The sequence below is a fragment of the Ursus maritimus genome, unplaced genomic scaffold (assembly GCF_017311325.1).
Source record: "Ursus maritimus isolate PB19 unplaced genomic scaffold, ASM1731132v1 scaffold_27, whole genome shotgun sequence".
Classification (NCBI taxonomy): domain Eukaryota; kingdom Metazoa; phylum Chordata; class Mammalia; order Carnivora; family Ursidae; genus Ursus; species Ursus maritimus.
Window position 1 is genome coordinate 28,667,332 of NW_024425230.1, and position 17,464 is coordinate 28,684,795.

A 17,464-nucleotide genomic window follows, 5' to 3' on the forward strand; every position below is an offset into this window, starting at 1 on the left:
AGGGTGGGGGGTGCCGCTGGGGGCCAGGGTGGGGGGTGCTGCTGGGGGCCAGGGTGGAGGCCCGCTCCATCAGCCACGAAAGATGGAGGTGTGAGGAGCTGGGGAGTAAGCACTGGGAACCCCACGAGCAGCTGGGGGGCCCGCCCTGCCCTGAGTGAGCCAGCCGGCTGGCCAAGTAGCAAGTCATTGCTGAGCGCCTACTACATGCCAGGCCCTGGGGGTCCTCGGGGAATGAGACAGACAAGTCCTACCCACAAGGGTCTTGGAAGAGAGCACACTCGGGGCAGAGCCTGGTGCAACGCCTCCTCGAGGGAGGCCTCCACACGGCTGCACACTGGGCAGCTCCAGCAGACGCCAGAGTGCCCAGAGGAGAGGAAAGAGAAGAGGCGCAGAATTTAATGGGCTCCGGCCTAGATCCTGAGCCTTCCTCACAAGCTATGTGTCCACGGGCAAGTCCCTTCATCTGAGCCTTAGTAAGAATAACAACAGCAGGAGACTTTTCCTAAGCAGTTACTATGTACTCAGCGTTACTCCAGAACTTTAAATATACACCCATTTCCTCAGTACAACACCATGAGGGGGGTACTACCAGTATCCCCCTTGTCTTGGGGGAAACCAAGACACAGAGAGTTTGAGTGCCTTGCCCAAGGTCACACAGCTAGTAAGTGTGTAGCCAGGATCCACAGGTCAAACAGCCTGGCTCCAGAGCCTGAGTCCATCATCACTACGCCCTGGTTGAGAAGCTGCAGGGGCCGTCAGCATGGTTCCAGGCATCCCCTATCCAGGCATCTACTATCTAGAATCATTGTCACCCCACCTGTCTTTGCCCACAGAACTCCTACTCACTCTTTGGAGCCCATTCCAAATGCTCTCTCTGCAGTGAAACTGGACGATCCCGCTCAGGATTAAGGAGGATGCAGGCTCAAAAAGATGAAGTGGCTTGTCTAAGGTCACATGGCTGATTGGGGGCAGAAGCTGCCATAGGCCACATGCCTCTCGCAATGATAGATGTGGGAGTATTGTGTGAATGAAGGTCAATGTCAGGGTCACCTGATGTTTCCTGAGAACAATGTAGGGCACCTGAGCCTGAAAGAACAGAAGATGACAATAACTGGGGACAGGATCAGTCAGCTGGTCAGCAAGCTCTGCCCACGTGCCCTCCATAAGGAACAGGCGTGGGTGAGGGACCTCCTCCACTTTGGCCCGTGGTCTCCCATGCCTCTCCCAACCGCATGCTGAAAGCACTGACTCTTCTCTCCGCACGTCCAATGCCTGCCCAGCTATTAGTACTGCTACTTCCTTCAAGAAGCCAGCCCTGATCACCCCAGCAGTTCTTAGAGCACCCTGAACCTGCAGTCCAGCTGGAGGCTGGAGCAGACTGGAGGGCAGAATTGCCCACATGCCACCTGGGTAAAGGGCATTCAGGTACAGGAGCTTGGTAGGGGTGAGGGGAGCCCTGCTTGGAGGAAACCAAGGCACCCTACCCCGCAGGAAGCCCAGGCAAGAGCCAGCCTCGCCCTCTGGCAGCAAAGCTAATATGATGGATGACACTATTCAGGAAGAAATAAATCCCGAGGCTCGTGTACCAGGTGAGCTGGGGGGTGGGGGTGGGTATCCATCTTAGAGGTGCTTAATGAGCGTGCCAGCCACGATGGATGGCAGCGCATACATCTGCCCCCCACCCCCTCTAGCTCCTTATGCTTGAGCCACCTCCACCCCCAGGTGCAGCCCCTTCCCCAAGCTCTCTTAGAATCGGGGATAGGGATACAAAAGACATCCAGACCAAAACTCCCATTGCACAGATACGAAAACTGAGACCCAGAGAGAACAGAAACTTACCCAAGGTCACATAGGGAGCCAACTTCAAAACTTGGACTAGAACCCAGGGCTCCAACCTCAGATCACGTGGCCCCTCCCTCAAGGCTCCACACTCTCCAGGGGTCTCTCCAAATCCCCTCTGCCCTCAAGCTCTGCTGAGTTCTGGAAGAAGAGTTCCTGACCACTCCCATCCCAGGGCCCAGGCCGGCTCCTCCAGAGCACTGATCCTAGATCCCTCGGTCCCTCGCTGTCCCTCCACTACTCCTGACAGCACATCCATGTCATGGTGGGCGCCCTGGGCACAGGGGCACTTTGGGTGGACAAGGAGACTCGATGGGCAGGTGTGCAAGCAGGCCCGGGGTGGTGAGGGGGGAGGGTCTGTGTTAACGACCAGATAAGACCCATCCCTGGAGACTGTTCCCTAGGACCACACCCCAGGTTTCCTCCTCCAGATTCATCACACCCCCGTGCACCTGTTAATTATCCGCTGCCCAATGACGACTCACTTCCTAGAAGAGCAGAGGTCAGCCTGGTCGGCCTGCATCAGAATGCCCACCAATTCCCAGGCCAGGCTTCCACGGAGCTGATGAGCAAGCAGCTCGGAACAAATCCCTCAATCAAATTAACGAGATGCTGACCTGCCTGTGAACAGAGCAGTGGGAGCCGTGGGGGAGGGGTGGGAGAAGGCCAGAGAACAAGGCCGCATACGACACAGGAGCCGGCGAGTCCCCGCCCCGGCATCTCCCCACAGCTGCCATCACGCCTGAAGTGTCACCATTAAAGGGAAACATCATTCCACTGGGGTTCACAGGCATTAAAGCCTCCTATTAAAGTGAAAATATCCGGGAGAGAAATTGTACCCTCAGTCATTGCCCATCTCCACGAGTCAGCAGAGGCAGTGTGCGAGGGGAGGGGGAAGCACCAAGCACCTACTATGTGCCAGGCATTGGTGGTGACACTGAGGCTTAGGGGTCAAGTGCCTAGACAGCGGTCGCTCAGCCTGAGAGTGGCAGAGCTGGGATTTGAGCCCAGGTGGGCCAGGCCGAGCGCCAAGCTCTCTCCTTCCACACAATCCAGACAGGGGCTGTGGCTGCCTCCCTGAGCCTCCTCGAGCCTCCCTCTGGCAGGTGAGCTGCTGGCCACCACCCGCAGCCCTGCAGGGCCTCTGGGCAGAGCTTCCCTGGGCCCCCGGGAGTGCACAAACCAGGACTTGAAACCCTCCTCAGACGGGCACTCTGAGCTCTCCTCACAAGACAGCATTTCCCCATTGCCCCACCTTCTCGGCACGCCACCCTCACCTCCACCCCGGGGCCACCAAGGTTTACCACTGAGGAAAAGGAACTGTCTTTGGAATCGGGTGACCCAAATTCTAATCATGTCCCTTAACGTCTGTTGGCCTCGGTTTCCCCTTCCGTAAAATGGAGAGAGTAACACCCACCTTGCAAATTCAGTGCCAGGATTCCATGAGAGATCTGGAAGAAGCCCAGCTGACTCAAGGTCAGCCCTCAGGATAGCCTACTCTGTCTCTGGGTGCAGCCACCCACCTTGACTTCCTGCAAGAGCCCAGCCCTCCAGGAGGTCCTGGAACCCTAAGATGGCTCCCACCAGGGGAGGGCTCAGGCACAGTGAGCAGAACAAGGAGAACAGAGGAAGAAGCACTGGGTGAAGAAAGGCCAGGTCCCTACCCTGGCTTCCCAGGACAAGGTCATGGCCCCCAGCCCCAGCCCAATTTTCCTTGGGCGTCCTGGAGGGAGCTCCTGGAGAATCACCTACCCAGCCCATTCCAGGGCTCCTCTGAGGTCCCCGCCTTGAGCTTGACCCCAGGAAGCAGGGTCACAAGGACACAGCACAATGCCATCCCCAGTGAGCACTGCTCCACACCCCGTCTCCGGGCTGAAGTCCTCCCTGAAACTCCTCCTCGGTCCTCTCCCCAGGCCTCCCACACCCTGGCCCCATGGCCCAGAGGTGAAGATAGAGGCTCAGCGGGGCTGCTGGCCTGAGTCTCCACAGCAGAGCTAGGCCTAGAGCTGAGACCTCTAACTCCTGACCTTGTTCCTCCAAAGCTATCCTTTCCTAGCCATTTCTGGGACCCTTCCTCAGGAGTGTGTCTTCGCCCCCTCCATGGCCCTGCGCGGGCCTCCTCCCTGCGACTTGTGAGGCTGCTTCGGAGCGCCTGGGGTCCTCCAGAGCACTACCTTCAACCCACCTCATGCCTCCAGGCCCTCTACCCACCCCCACACCATCCCCTCCACCATCACCAAGGGGTCTCCTGAAGAAAAGGTCTCCTGCCATTTATTGGCCATCAAGTGAGTCAATTACTTTCTGCCAATGAGCTGAGGGCAGTCTGGGAGTTTCAAGAGAGGTTGAAACCCAGAGGAGTGGCCAGCTTGGGGGTTGGTGATGGGAGGGTACAGGAACAAGCACTTAGGAAACACCAGCTATAGGGGCAGGCTCACTCTAATCCTCCCGACAGCCCTGGGGAGGGTTTTACTATGCCCACTTCACAGATAGGGAAAAGTGAGCCTCTCTGAGGTGAAGGCACACAGCTGAGTTTGGATCTGAACCTGAGTCTACCTGACTCAGGCTGGGGTCTCCATTGCTTCCCCTGCCCCCACCCCAGGTGCTGAGTAGACACAAGCACAGAAAGGAACTGGAGACTGAGCTGGGGCCATTTCCCAGATTCCCCTTGGGACAGCCTTGCCAGTGATCCCTTCCTCCCTGCCCTCAGGGTCAAGAGCTGACCTGGCTGACCCCAGGGTAGGAAGCCGCCTGCTGCCTTCCTGTGGGGCTGTCTCCCTCTCCCTCTCTCTCCATTCTCACTAGCAAATGAGTACGAAGAATAGAATTACAGTTTGGCTACACAAGACACAGAATTAGCAGGATTAAATATAAATAGCTATTAAAAGTGCCTTATAATTAAATTCATTTTCCAGTTATTTGTTTTACACACACACACCCGCCTACACGTGTGCACACACGCACGCGCTCCCATCCTCAGCTCCACAGAGAGTGGGTGTCAGGGCCCCAGCTGCTAACCAGCCTCCTCCCTGCTGTCGTCTTCTTCAGAGTTCCGGTCCCTGCCTCTCCGGGCTCCTCTTTCCCTCCTCCCTGGCCCTGCTTCCGGTCCAGCCACCCAGCCCCTTCCAGAAGAATGGAAACCACCGTAACTGCTGTTCCCATGTGTTCAGCCTATGACAGGCCAGACACTTCACACCGTCACCTCCTTTATTCCACCCAAAGATATTTTCTCATTCAATAAATATTTGCTGAGTGCCAAGTACTTAACATGCACAATCTGATTTAATCCACACACCGACACTCATTCCTCCATTAAACGACTACATGCCAGCGCCTGGGAAGAGCTAGCAATACTTCAGCCAACAAAATCTGAGCCTCTGCCCTTGTGGAACCCACCCCAAAGAAAGCCCAGAGCCAGAGGCCAGGGCCAGGTGATGGGAAAGACACAGATGCCCCCTGAGGCGGAAGAGGAGGTCAGGAGGGACAGGGAAAGCCTGGGGGAGGGGGGATTCACCCCACTGTGAGCTCCTCGAGGGCCCAAGAGTGTCCCATCATCTCTCTGTGTCCAGGGGAAGCAATGGAGACACAGAGTACAGATATCATCCGGGACTGTCAGCCTAACGGGACCCAAGCATGGTGTGAGCCCCATCTCTGCCACCTTTCCTGCTGTTCCCTCAAGAGGCCCCTTCACGCCCTCCAGACTCACGTTCCTTCTTGGTAAAATGTAAACCTCACCCCATCTCCCTACAGTAAAGCAGAGATTACATGTTGAGAGGTTTGAGCTGTGCCCGTTACACAGTAAGTTCAATAAGACTTATCTGCTTTTATGATTACCGTTATTACTACATTATTGCTCGTACTATTAGCCACCTCGCCTATGGAGTCGATGAACCTGGGGAGGAAAGAACTTAGAAAAGGCCTTGTAGAAATGGGAAGGATCATAAGACCCATAAGAGTTGGGGGAGAGGAGGCCCTAGGAGGAGCAGAGTGCAAGTCTATGACACAGGGAAGGAACACCTCCAGCTGGTCCCCAGAGAGCTTCCTGCGGAGGGGGGCAGGACTTGAGGGCTCTCCACCCCAGCCCCTCTTGTCCGCTCACTGGCCCGCTCTTCAGTCCCTTCCCATAAGGCCACAGGAAGACCCCAGACCCAGAGCACAGACTGTAAGGGAGGGGGCACTTCAAAAGCTTTAGCCTTTGAATCCAGGCATTCAATTGCCCTCCACTGCCTCCTGAGCCCTGGGAGAGGCATGAGAAGAAGACCTCATCCTCTTAAAGGATCAGATGGCTGAGAGGTGGGACACATGTGCCAAGATGAATAAGGTCTGACACCAAGGTAAGGGCATGACCCCAAGAGGTGAACTGTAAGGCCACCAACATGTTCTAAGTCCCTGCTATGCATCACACACTCTGCTCCATTGTCTTACTCAAGCCAAAGAGCCACCCTCTCACGTGGTGGGGACTACCATGGCCCCATTCTTCAGAGGACGTGAAACCCAGAAAGGTCAAGTGCAACTTGCCCAAGGTCACAAGATTGCAAGTGGCAGAGCTGGGGACAGAACCCAGATCTATCTGATTCAAGGCCTCTCCGTATCCCAGGCTGCCCCTAAACCAGGAAGGACCTGCTGTGGGACACAGGGCCAGGGAGACAGCGTTCCTGGAAAGCTTTGCCTATGCACACTGCTTCCCCGGCCCCTCTCGTTTTCCTACTGTTGCCCTCAAGGCAGATGGTCACCCCACTGGCTCCCTGCAGAGCCCCACACTCAGCCAGCCCCAGGAACACAGCAGTGAAGACTTTTGTCCTCAAAGTAGGCAGCTGAGCTAATTAGCAGAGACTCCATCCTTTCCTCAGCGAGGACATTATTTCATTATCCAAAGCCAAACACAGCCCCATGGTGTCCGGCAAACACACTCCGGCAGCTGCAAATCGATGGGCAGCAAGAGGCCTGCTCTGGCTTGGCCTCCCCACCGGGCCTGGGGCTCTGTCCCATCTTTCTGACAAATGCCGTGGAAGAGAAAGAAGCCTGTATTGGATGGGAAAGATTACAGGCTGAGCAATAAGGCACAAAGGCCCCATAGACGATTCACGCCTATTGTCACTTCCAGATGAAATTGGCCATCTCCAGGTAAAGGAGGGAGGGCAGGAGAGGTTGGGGGTGGGAATCTGGTAGCATGCCAGGCTGCAACCCTGGAGAGCCAAGTAGAAATACTGGGGTGTCCACAGTGATGGACAGCTTTCCCTTGTGCCCACAGGACAGAGACGAGCCCTCAGCAGGGGCACTGCCTACCTGTCCACACTCAGAGCTGCCAGCTGCCCTAAGCCCACTGGGTGGGCTTCTCACCATCCCCCACATGCACAGGTGACCTCCTGCCAGCCTCCTCTTCAGTGACCAGGTGTTTCCCCCTCCTTTCTGCCTCTCCAGGCTGGATGCCACTTCTTTCAAGGGGCCTTCCTGACTGTTCCATCCTGCTCTACCTCAGGTCTCTGGAGTTCTTCTCACAGGCCCCACAAAATCAAGCCCGTGGTTCTGTCGTGTCTGCCATGCCCAGCTCTCGCCGTTGTGGTTCTGGTTGTTGATTTGTAGGTCCTGTTGTGGAGGGAAAAGAGACCTGGCCTCCTCTGTCCCTCCCCATCATTGAACTTGGTATAGAGACAGGCACACAGTAGGTGCCTGATAAGTGTTTGCTGACAGACCATTAGGAAATCCTTCTGTGGAGAACATTCTGGGGAGTTCAGAGACCAGGGCTGTAGTCAGCCCGAAAGCTAAGATTCTGTGTGCTCTTGGGTAAGTCACTGGCATTCTTTTGGCCTTAGTGTCCCAGTCTGTCAAAGCAGGGTTCCAGGCAAAAGGACACCCCTCCAACACTGAGCCAGGCGCTGTTTGTGGTCCTGAATCTGGGAGTGGCCCTCTCTGAGGCTGGTGGGCACAGAAAGGGAACAAAGCCCAGGAGACGGGACTGGAGGCTGGGGGAGGGAACGAATGTACAGCGCGGAGAGGCAATTTATTTGGCTTGCTGGTTCTGGGCACTGCCAGGGGCTGTCGGCGTGGGGCCTCATGCTCAGGCAGGTGGCGGAGGTTCAGCCTCAGCCACTAGGGAATCAAGAGTCTAGCCACTGAGACACACTGAGAACCCAGTCCGATGCAGGAGGGGGCTGGAAGCACACACACACCACCTGTGCACACACAAGTACACACAGAGCAATATTTATGTCAACAGTGAGTGGCCAAAACTCACAGGCATCGAGCTTCCCGATCCAGAGTGCCTTTCCAGGCACCGCCACACTTGATTCCCCCCATATCCGGGGAGGAGCAGGGAACCCCTTACAGCCCCATTTGAAAGAGGAGGAAAGTGAGACATGGTTCCTGGATCCTTCTCACTTCCAGAGTGTGAGAAGCTATTACCCAATCCCCTTCTTCCCCAAACTGTGCCAGGTGCTTGTCTTCATGAGAGATGAGACAAAGAAGCCATGTGCTGTGGAAGAGCAGGCAACACGCCCAGAGCTGGGGGAAAAAGTGGAAGCCAGGAGGGATGGGGGAAGGGAAGGAGAGAGGGAAAGGGGGAAGAAAGGGAGGAAAAGAGGATAGAGGAAGGGGAAGGGGTAAGGAAGGAGGAGGAGGGAGGGGAAGGAGGGAGGGGAGAGGGAAAGAGGGAAGGAGGAGGTGGGGAGGAGAGGGAGGAGAAAGGGAAAGAAGGAGGGGAAGGAGAGGGAGGGGGAGGGGAGATGGGGGAGGGAAGAGGTTGGGAGGGAGGAGCGATGGGGAGGGGGAGGGGAGGGGGGAGGGGGGAAGGGAGGAAGGGGAAAGGGAGGGAGGGAGGGAAGGGAGCTGGGGGGGGGAGAGGGATGGGGGAGAAAGGGAGGAAGTGGGGAGAGAGGAAGATAAGTTCCACTGCTGTTGAGGAGCAGATCTTGGCAGGGCCCTGTGCTGGCCCAGCCACCGGTCCGCTTCTGAATAATTTCTCCAGCAGAAACTCCATAATTATGGGTAATAACAATCACTCTGATTTGCATGTATTGAGCACCTTTCAGCCTGAGATCTCCAAGTGCTTTGCCAACATTAATTAATTCATTAGGCACGTCCGCCTCCCTGGGACAGGGTGACGTGACACCCCGCCCAGAGCACAGCTGGCTCCAGGGTACTCAGTGGGTGGCAGTCCCAGCCTGGGTGCATGTTGGGTGTCCTGGGGTGAGGAGCGGGGTGGCCCTGACCTCTGAGGGGGCAGCCAGAGGCTGGCTCCAGAGCCAGAAGGGCCACCCTCTGTGTGTCCCGAGGTGCAGCCTCTGTGAGAGCCAGGCTGCAGGCAGTCAGGCGCACTGAGGTAGCCTTGCCCAGCGCGGCCCTCAGTCAGTGCAGTCCTTGGGAAACTCACAAGCTTCCAAGAGAGTTTTTTCACCTGTACGAAAGGTATGGGGCCCAGCTCCCAAAGTGGTCGTGAAGCTCCAGGTAGGCAGTGTGGGTGGGAAGGTCTAGACCTAAGCAGGGCTGTGCACTGGGAGGGTGTTCCTTCCCCCTCTGCTGGCCTGGCCTGTGGGAAAGGGGGCCAGAAGGCCACAGACAAATGCACACGCTCTCCCTTCATGGCCAGGACCCTCCTCAGTCCCCTTCAGGAACATGGAGATGTCCCTCACTCCAAAGAGCTCTCAGCCTTGCCCCTATTGCCCACCCTGGGCCAGGGTCCATACTGGCCTCAGTGCCAGCGGCCCTAGGGATCTGACCAGGAAGGAGGAGGGTTCCCGGCAGACCGGGCTCAGAATCAGGGCCAAGAAGGAACACTGGGGGCAGCAGTCTCTAGCCCCAAAGCAAGTCACTCTCCATACTCCCAGGGAGCAGCCAGATCTAAGGTCATCTCCTCCCAGCCCTGACAATGCTGAAGGGCAAACCGAGGCACAGGGGGTGGGGGAGCTGGGGGGAATTCTAGGCCCACCATTGATTTGTGCTGTCACCTTGAGTGAATCATGGCCTCCCTGAGCCTCCATTTCCTGACCTGGGAAGGGATGCAGTAATACTGTCCCTGGGCTAACAGCAGGGTCCACACCGTAGGTGTCAACAAATAGAGCTGTTATCATTAATTACGCTGTAGTCACACTTTCTGTTTAACACCTTCCCTAAGGTCACATTGAAAACTCCATAATTAGACCCTGTTTCATGTCACCAATACTTACTGAGGTTCTACTATGTGCCAGGCATTCTGCTGCCCACCTTTCTAACTCTTCTCTTTTGTAAGAACCCCATCCCCAGCTGGCTGCTTCCTCCCTAGCTCCTCCGCACTCTTGCCTCCTTCCTGATGCCAAGCATTTGCTCTTGCTGTTTCTTCCACCAGGATTGCCCTCCTTCCTCCCGTCTGCAAAACCAAATGCCTTCTCAATCTGCCAAGGCCTGCTCCAGCTATGTCGCCTCCAGGGAGCCTTCACTGACTGTCCCAGTGTAGTTTAACACTCAACCAGTCCCAAGCTTCTCCTCCTGTCTCTTGGGTGGGACCAGGGGCTCCTCCAGGTCCAGCACAGGCCTCTTCTTCATCCTGTCTCCACAACGAGGCATGGTCCCCACCTCTCCTGTCAGGTCTCCCCATCCATACCTACGGCCCCTATGGCCTGGGGGAGTGGGGCGGGAACCCAAGCCTGGGCAAGGTCAGATGCTCAGGGCCCTGCTGCCTCTGTCCTTGGCCAAACCACCCTCCCTTAACCCTCTCCCACCAGCATCCCTGTCTCATGGTCACCCTTTCTTGGAGGCCTCTCTGGCTCCCAGGAATCATCTTGGTTCGATATTTGACACCATGTCTTCAAGATGGTTTTCTTGGGCAGTCTGTCTATGGGTCCTGACTCTGGTCTGACAGGGCAGGAGGTCTGAGCCCCCAGAACAAAAGTGGCCAGGCCGGGCTCAGCAGATATTGACCATGCGTGGGAGTTGGCTCCAGGGACGAAGCATCACAGGAAAAGCGGTGTCCTGTCCACCAGAAAAAGCTGACGTGGGGGTGGGAGTACCACATAGACACAGGCTGGGCCCCGCTGGCAGTCCTTTCCATCTTTATGCCTGTTTCCTGGTCGGTCAATGGGGATATTGTGTAGACCGAGTCAGGGTGGTTTTAGACCTAAAAATGCCACATAGGTATTAGGGTCTCATGGTGTTTTCCTGCAGGGTGTCCTTAGGGAAGCCTTCTATTTCCCCCACAACAAGGGTCCTCAGTGTACCCTGAGCAGCAGAGACATCACGTTGAGTCCCCAGAGGAAAGGACAGAGTATGGAGCCAGGGTAAAGAGGAGCAGCAAGGGGCTGGAGTTGCCCTAGAGAAGAAGAAGGAAGAGAAGAAAAACAGCTGCAGGCCTCTTATGAGCAAGGGCTGCTAGCATTGCCCAGAACCCGGGGCTCAGCCCCCCACCCTAGCACGGACGCCAGGGCACCCAGCCCCTGGTAAGGAGCCCGACCTCCAGCTCGTTAGCCAAGACGTGCTCATTAATCACCAGGGGCTGCCTCTCCCTGCCTTAGCTCTGTCAGGGCATAACAATATATGAATAACATTCATTTATTCACCATCTTCCCACTCAGGAAAAGATATATGGCGTTGTAGCAATGGATTTATCCCGACACCCAGCTTTCAGCGAAGTGAGGCTAATTTAAACATTTATGTCAAAGGCCTGCCCCTCCTGCGCCCTCCCCATTTTTTTTTAATGGTGGGAAGGTGAAGGATGGGAGGAAAGTTGAAAATGCACAAGCCTGTATGGGGTGAGGGGTAGAGGCGACGGGGAGGAAGAGGGATCTTGGCCGGCTTTCCCTCTGGCCTCACCCCCACCATCCATCCTGGCCCAGTCTCTGGTCTCTGAAATGCAATCAATATAAGTGGGTGCAGAAGAAACAGCGTGGAACTGGGGGCGGGGGAGGGCAGCACCCTACTCTGCCGCTATCTGACCCTATACCCCTGACAAGCCCGTCCCTCGTCCGTTCCCTTGTCTGGGGAGCAGACGGCCAGGCACACTAGACACTGTCCAGGTCCTCTCCTGCTGCTGGAGCTGGGTTCTTCTGTCCTCTCCCGGGCATCTCCTCAGCCCTGCGGTCCATCTGTGGGCTCCAGGGAGACAGAGAAGCAGCCTGGCTGGGCTCCGCTGCAGACAGTCCTCAGGTGTAGCCAACACAGCCAGCCTTCCAGGGAGAGCAGCCAAACTCCCAGAGGGAGTTCAGAGCAGTCTGGGGCAGTCAGGGGATCAGTCAGGCACTGAGCTCTTCAAGAGCACAGCCTCTGGGGCGAGATGCCTGGACTCACATTCCTGTTTTTCCATCTACCCTGTGGACTTGGCCGATTGCTTACCCAATCTGTGCCCGTTTCCTCATCTGAAGAATGATGACATGCGTGCCTACCCCAGGGTCCTTGGGAGGATCAGATGGGGCCAGCGTCCATGAAAAGCCCCTGGCACCATGCTTGGCACAGAGAAGGAATGCAGACAATGCCAGCATCACCGTCATCAGGGACAGACAAGGAGGAACGGAGGGAAATACCTGGGTGAGGTCAGTCTGACCTGAGTCTCCCCAGTGCTTATCCCAACTTCCGCTCAGGCCCAGACCTGTCCAAGGTGTCCCACAGTGGGATCTGCTCCACTCAGCCCCCAGGAGCCCACCAGGCCCCTGAACAAGGCAGCAAGATTTCTCTTTGCTACAGACTGAGACCAAACCACCCCACCCTCCATGAGTAAGATGAAAATGAGGGCCTTCTCTGAAGCCCTGGTAAAGCACTGAACAGCGGGGTAGGGGAGAAAGTAGTGGGCAAGGGGTGGGGGGTGGGGGGCAGACAGGCAGCCTATGGAAATAAACCACCCCTGTGTGCACACACATACACACAAATGCTTGCACACCACCTTTCCCATGGCTTCCTCTCACCTCTGTGGCCTCCGGCCCGAGTTTACAAGCCCCTGACTGCCCCCAGGACCCCCAGCCCCAGAGTGAGCTGGTCTGGAGGAGAGGTACAGACTGGAAGGGACCTGCTTAGATCAAAAGTCAGAGGGTAGCAGGGAGGGAGGATAGCGACCCATCAGGCCCACTAACCCCACAGTGCCAGGACCAACTTGGCCCAAGTGGGCCTGGGGCCACGGACCATGGCCAAGTTACCCTCAGAGCCCCCATTTCCTCTTCTAAAAAAAATGTGGCTGGGGTAGGTGGGTGGCTCGTCATAATCCCTGGATCCTGGAATGGAGCTCCCTGCTCAGCAGGAAGTCTGCTGCTCCCTCTCCCTCTGCCCCTCCCCACCACTTGTGCACTCACTCTCTCTCTCAAATAAATAAAATCTTCTTTAAAAAATGGAGTCAATTACACCAACTTCACAAGGTGGTTGTAAAGATTAAGTGGGGCCTGTGTGGAAGCAGCAAGCCCAGTGCCTGGCACCCTGTACATGCTCCAGAGGCCCCCCTTCTCGCTGATGCCCCTCCCCTCACTCCAGAAGGGCAGGGAACTTGGAAGGCAGCTTTCAGCTCCTGGCCCGCTGGAACAGGAGACCCCATTAGACAGTGACGGATTGGAGCCAGCGTCTGGGGAAAAAGGTACCAGCTTATGTGGGGGCGTCAGCTTCTCAGAAATCTTGCTCTAATTGAGTGTCCTATTAAAACACGCTGATTGGTAACACTGCCATTTTAATAGAAGAGTTCCTGTGTTATTTATAAAAGTCGTAACTGAACAAACATGCTGGACCCTCTTCCCTGGCCAAGCCCTTGGGAAGCCTGGCATCTGAGCCCCACCCTATCATCAGGACACCACTGATGGGACCCAGGAGGTGGCGACACCCCAGAAAGTGACCCCCAGGTCTTAGAAGCCCCTTCTTCCCCAAGCCTGGGTGACAATTCTGAGGCAGCTTATTTTCCTCCTCAAAAGGGAGCTTGGCAATGACTCACGCCTGTCTTCCCGAAGCAGCCTGCTTCTGTGCTGTCACTCAAGCACGCATCTCAGGACTCCTTCACCCCATGGTGGGTGGAGGGCCCCCACTGGGTTTGAGGAGAGGAATGCTGAACAGCCCAGGCTGGATCTGAGGAGGGTCAAGGAGGTGGTGTGAGTCCAGCCACTGAGGGTGTCCCAGGCCCAGCCCTCAGCCCCCACCCGGCAACCCCAGGCTCACTAGGTCTGTCTGTAAAAGCCAAGGTTGGGCCATCCACAGGGGTTACAAACTGGGCACCAAGCTGGTTACTTCGCCTGCTCAGCAGTTTTTAAAAAGATTCGAATCAGTTGCCAATTTTTACAAATCACATAGAAATCTGGATTTCCGGCTCCTCTTGGAAAAAATCTGATGCAGATGCACAGGGCCTACATTTCCACGTGGCAACAATCAGCCAGGAACGGGGGACTCTGGTTCCCCAGTCCCCACCCGGCTTGCTCCACTCATTTCCAGTCCCAGCCTGGCGTCTGGGAGCTGGAGACCCCCAAGCATCTAGTTCTGGGTTTCCCAATCTCTAAATCTGTATCAAGACCCCTGTGCTCAGCCTGGGGCTGGGGAAAACAAGGCACAGGAGAAAGAAGAAGTGAATAGATCTCAGGGAGGGGAGCGAGGGGGTAACTGGACTCACAGCTGGACCCAAATTGGGAATATAATCCAGGAACATACAAACCACAGAATTTATTGTAAAAGGTTTTATTTTGTTGTTGTTAATAACATTTTTAATTCATCCCATTCTATTAAACCAAACATTTGCTCCCATGTATGGGGTGGGACAGTGCTTGAACCCGTCTCTCAACTGTGAGGGAGGAGGCCGCAGCAGCCCAGTCCAGACACAGGACTGCACGCAGTCAAAGACTGTCCTGGCGGCCTTGCTGATGGTACAGGAGCTCAGATGGACATTCTCCGGTCTCAGATTTGGGGATATAATAACTAGTTTAAAGGGTTAAAGTTATTATTGTACAAACATACGTAATGAGCTAAAAGCGTTTTTTCTGTTATGGTTGTGCTCTTTCTGGTTCAGATAGCTACACTCTAGAAATATCATTAATCTGGTCCAGGTCAGGTACAAGACACTGGAGGTAAATAATCTTCCCTGTAATTAAGGGCTGGAAAGAGAGATTCCGACAGGTGTTCTCAGAAGGAAGGGCACCAATGGCTGGGGGAGCCCAGGCAGTCTCCTGGCCTCAGGGCAGGGAACCAAGTCCCCCGACTAGCTGCCTGGAGCCCCTTTGCGCAAGAACACCCCCCAGGACAGTGGTGTCAGAGGAAACGACCACAAGGAGCTCACTGAGGCCCTGCCACATGCTTAGCCCCTAGTGCTTCCATCTGCGACACATGGCCTCTTTGAGCCTCAGTTTTCCCGTCTGCAAGGTGAGCCTAAGTGGTGGAGTGAGGCCTGTCTGAGCAGCAGTGACCACGGAGCAGGCCTCTGCTTCCATTTCCCTTGTTCCCCCCCACCCCCAAGAAAAGGCCCACAGGCCCCCCGAGACCGTGTTCTAGGCTATGCTGTGTGACCCCAGGCCGGGCCCTGACCCTCTCTGGCTTCATACTCTCCATCTGTGAAATGGGGCTTTATACCCTCTAGGGTCTTTTGAGCCCTAGAACTTGATGACCCAGCCCTGAAGTCACCTGGGCATGCTTGAGAGTGGCCACAACAGCCCCGGGGGGTGGGGGGGGGGGAAGAGAACAAGGAAAGGGCCAAGGCAGCACTGGTGGCCTTGGTAGGTGAAGGTAGAGTGGCCTGAGGGGTAGGTACAGGGCAGTCACATGAGAATAGGGAGTGCAGGCCAGTGTTTGAGGCCCCTTGTGGTGGTGGTCAAGACTGGATGGGACATGGCGCCATGGCATATACCGAGCACATCTTATGCTCAAAGACTCAAGTGCAAGGGCAAGATACAGTCTCATAGCTCCAGAGGAGCCTGTAGCCTCCTCCAGGAGGCCTACCCTGACCACCTTCCTCCTGGGTGGGTATCCCACTCCCCACAAGCCCGCAGGGTAAGTAAGATGGAGTAAGTGAGGCCACGAAAGGAGCAGATACCTGTGCAAAATATGAAGCCTCCTGCACCTCCGGCCAAGAGATCTGGCCTGGAGGCTGAGAACAAAATCAGAGCAGGAAAGCCCTTTGGGGAAGGTACACACACATCAACCACGAGGTCTTTGCCCCCAGCAGGAACCCCCACCCAAAGCCAGGTTTCTGAGCTACCTGGCGAACACCTTTCTACTTCTAGCACTCAGTTCCTAGGCCCTCTCCTCCAGGAAGCCTTCCCTGACCCACACCCCAAGGAACACAGCACTCCTCCGCTGGACCACCCTCTGGCCAAGCTGCCCTATACACTTCTACCTCAGCCCCAGCGGTCGTCACTGCAACATCTGCTTACAGAGCTGCCTCCCCACAGGCCCAGGAGCTCCCTGAGGGAGGGGCTGGGTCTGACTGCTCTCTGTCACCCCAGGACCAGCTGCAGGACGGTGCCTGGCACAGATGCCCAAGGGAGGAACGGAGGACCCAGGTGAGGAAGCCCGGGGGAACCGCCCAGAAAAGGAGGTGCCTGCGGGCTCCCGCCCTCCCAGGCAGGCGTGCCCCACCCCACCCCGCCCTCGCCTGGTTGGCAAAAGCTGCAGAATCAGGCACAAGTTATAATTAAGACGGGATGTTTGAAGAGAAACATAATCTCCGTTTCCGTGGGATCCGCGGGCACAACAGTAATTAACGTCTCATTAACATTCGCCTAATTAAGCAGTTTATGAAAGTGTATAGATTTGCATACCGCCACACCAAGCTCCCTCAGGCAACAAAATTAACCCCTCAGGCCCCGGCGGGCCAGAAGGCCGCGGGGCTGGGTAAGGCCTGGGGAGGAAGAGAGGCAGGGTGGTGACACCAGGCAGCAGAGGCCGGGGGCAGCGGCTGGCCTCNNTCCGATAGCACATCCCCGGCCCCACCTCCCCAGCCCCTGCCCGCCTGAGTGGACAGTTCGCCCCTCCCCCCGCGCCTCTGCCCACTCACTGGGCCAAGGTCAGTTTCTCAAAAAGGCCCTTTTACAAGGAAAGGAAGGTTGCTGGTCCCCCCACCCCAGGCTTTGCCTGCCCCCACTGACCAACCTCTGAGGGTCTCCTCATGCAGACCACTCCTCCACCACGCTGCTGTATCCCCCAGCACCCCCCAGCCTCCATGCTCTCCGGCTCTCTGCTGGGAACAGAACTTTTACGTAAAAAACCTTTGCAGCTTCCCGTATGTCTACCTGCAGAGTCTCACCCAGCCCTCCCGCCCGCCCCCAGGGCTGTGTCAGCACCACTCCCTTTCTATCCAGGAGGGGAGGCTCAGAGCAGCCCAGGCGGTGCTCAAAATCACAGAGCTGGTAAGCAGCAGGACCCCAGACTCGGTGACCCTTCTGCTTGCCCAGGCAGCAAGATTCTGGAGTCATCGACACTCCACTGCAGCAACGACACACATGGCCCAGGCCGCGGGAAAAGGCAGGCTGCTCCCTGTCACCTCCCCTGAACACTAATTACCCACCCTCCCCAGGGGCCCCTCAACTCCCAGCCCGGCCACCATGCTGGAATCAGTCACCTGTGCCCGAGCTGCTGCGGAGGCCTCGGTTCTCCAAAGGAGAAAAAGAAAGGGGCCTTTTAGGATGGTGTCAAGGATCAAGCAAAGCATTTCCGTCTAAAGCACTTTGAAGCCTTGAGCAATGTACGCACTTCACTGCTCATTAATTATCTTACT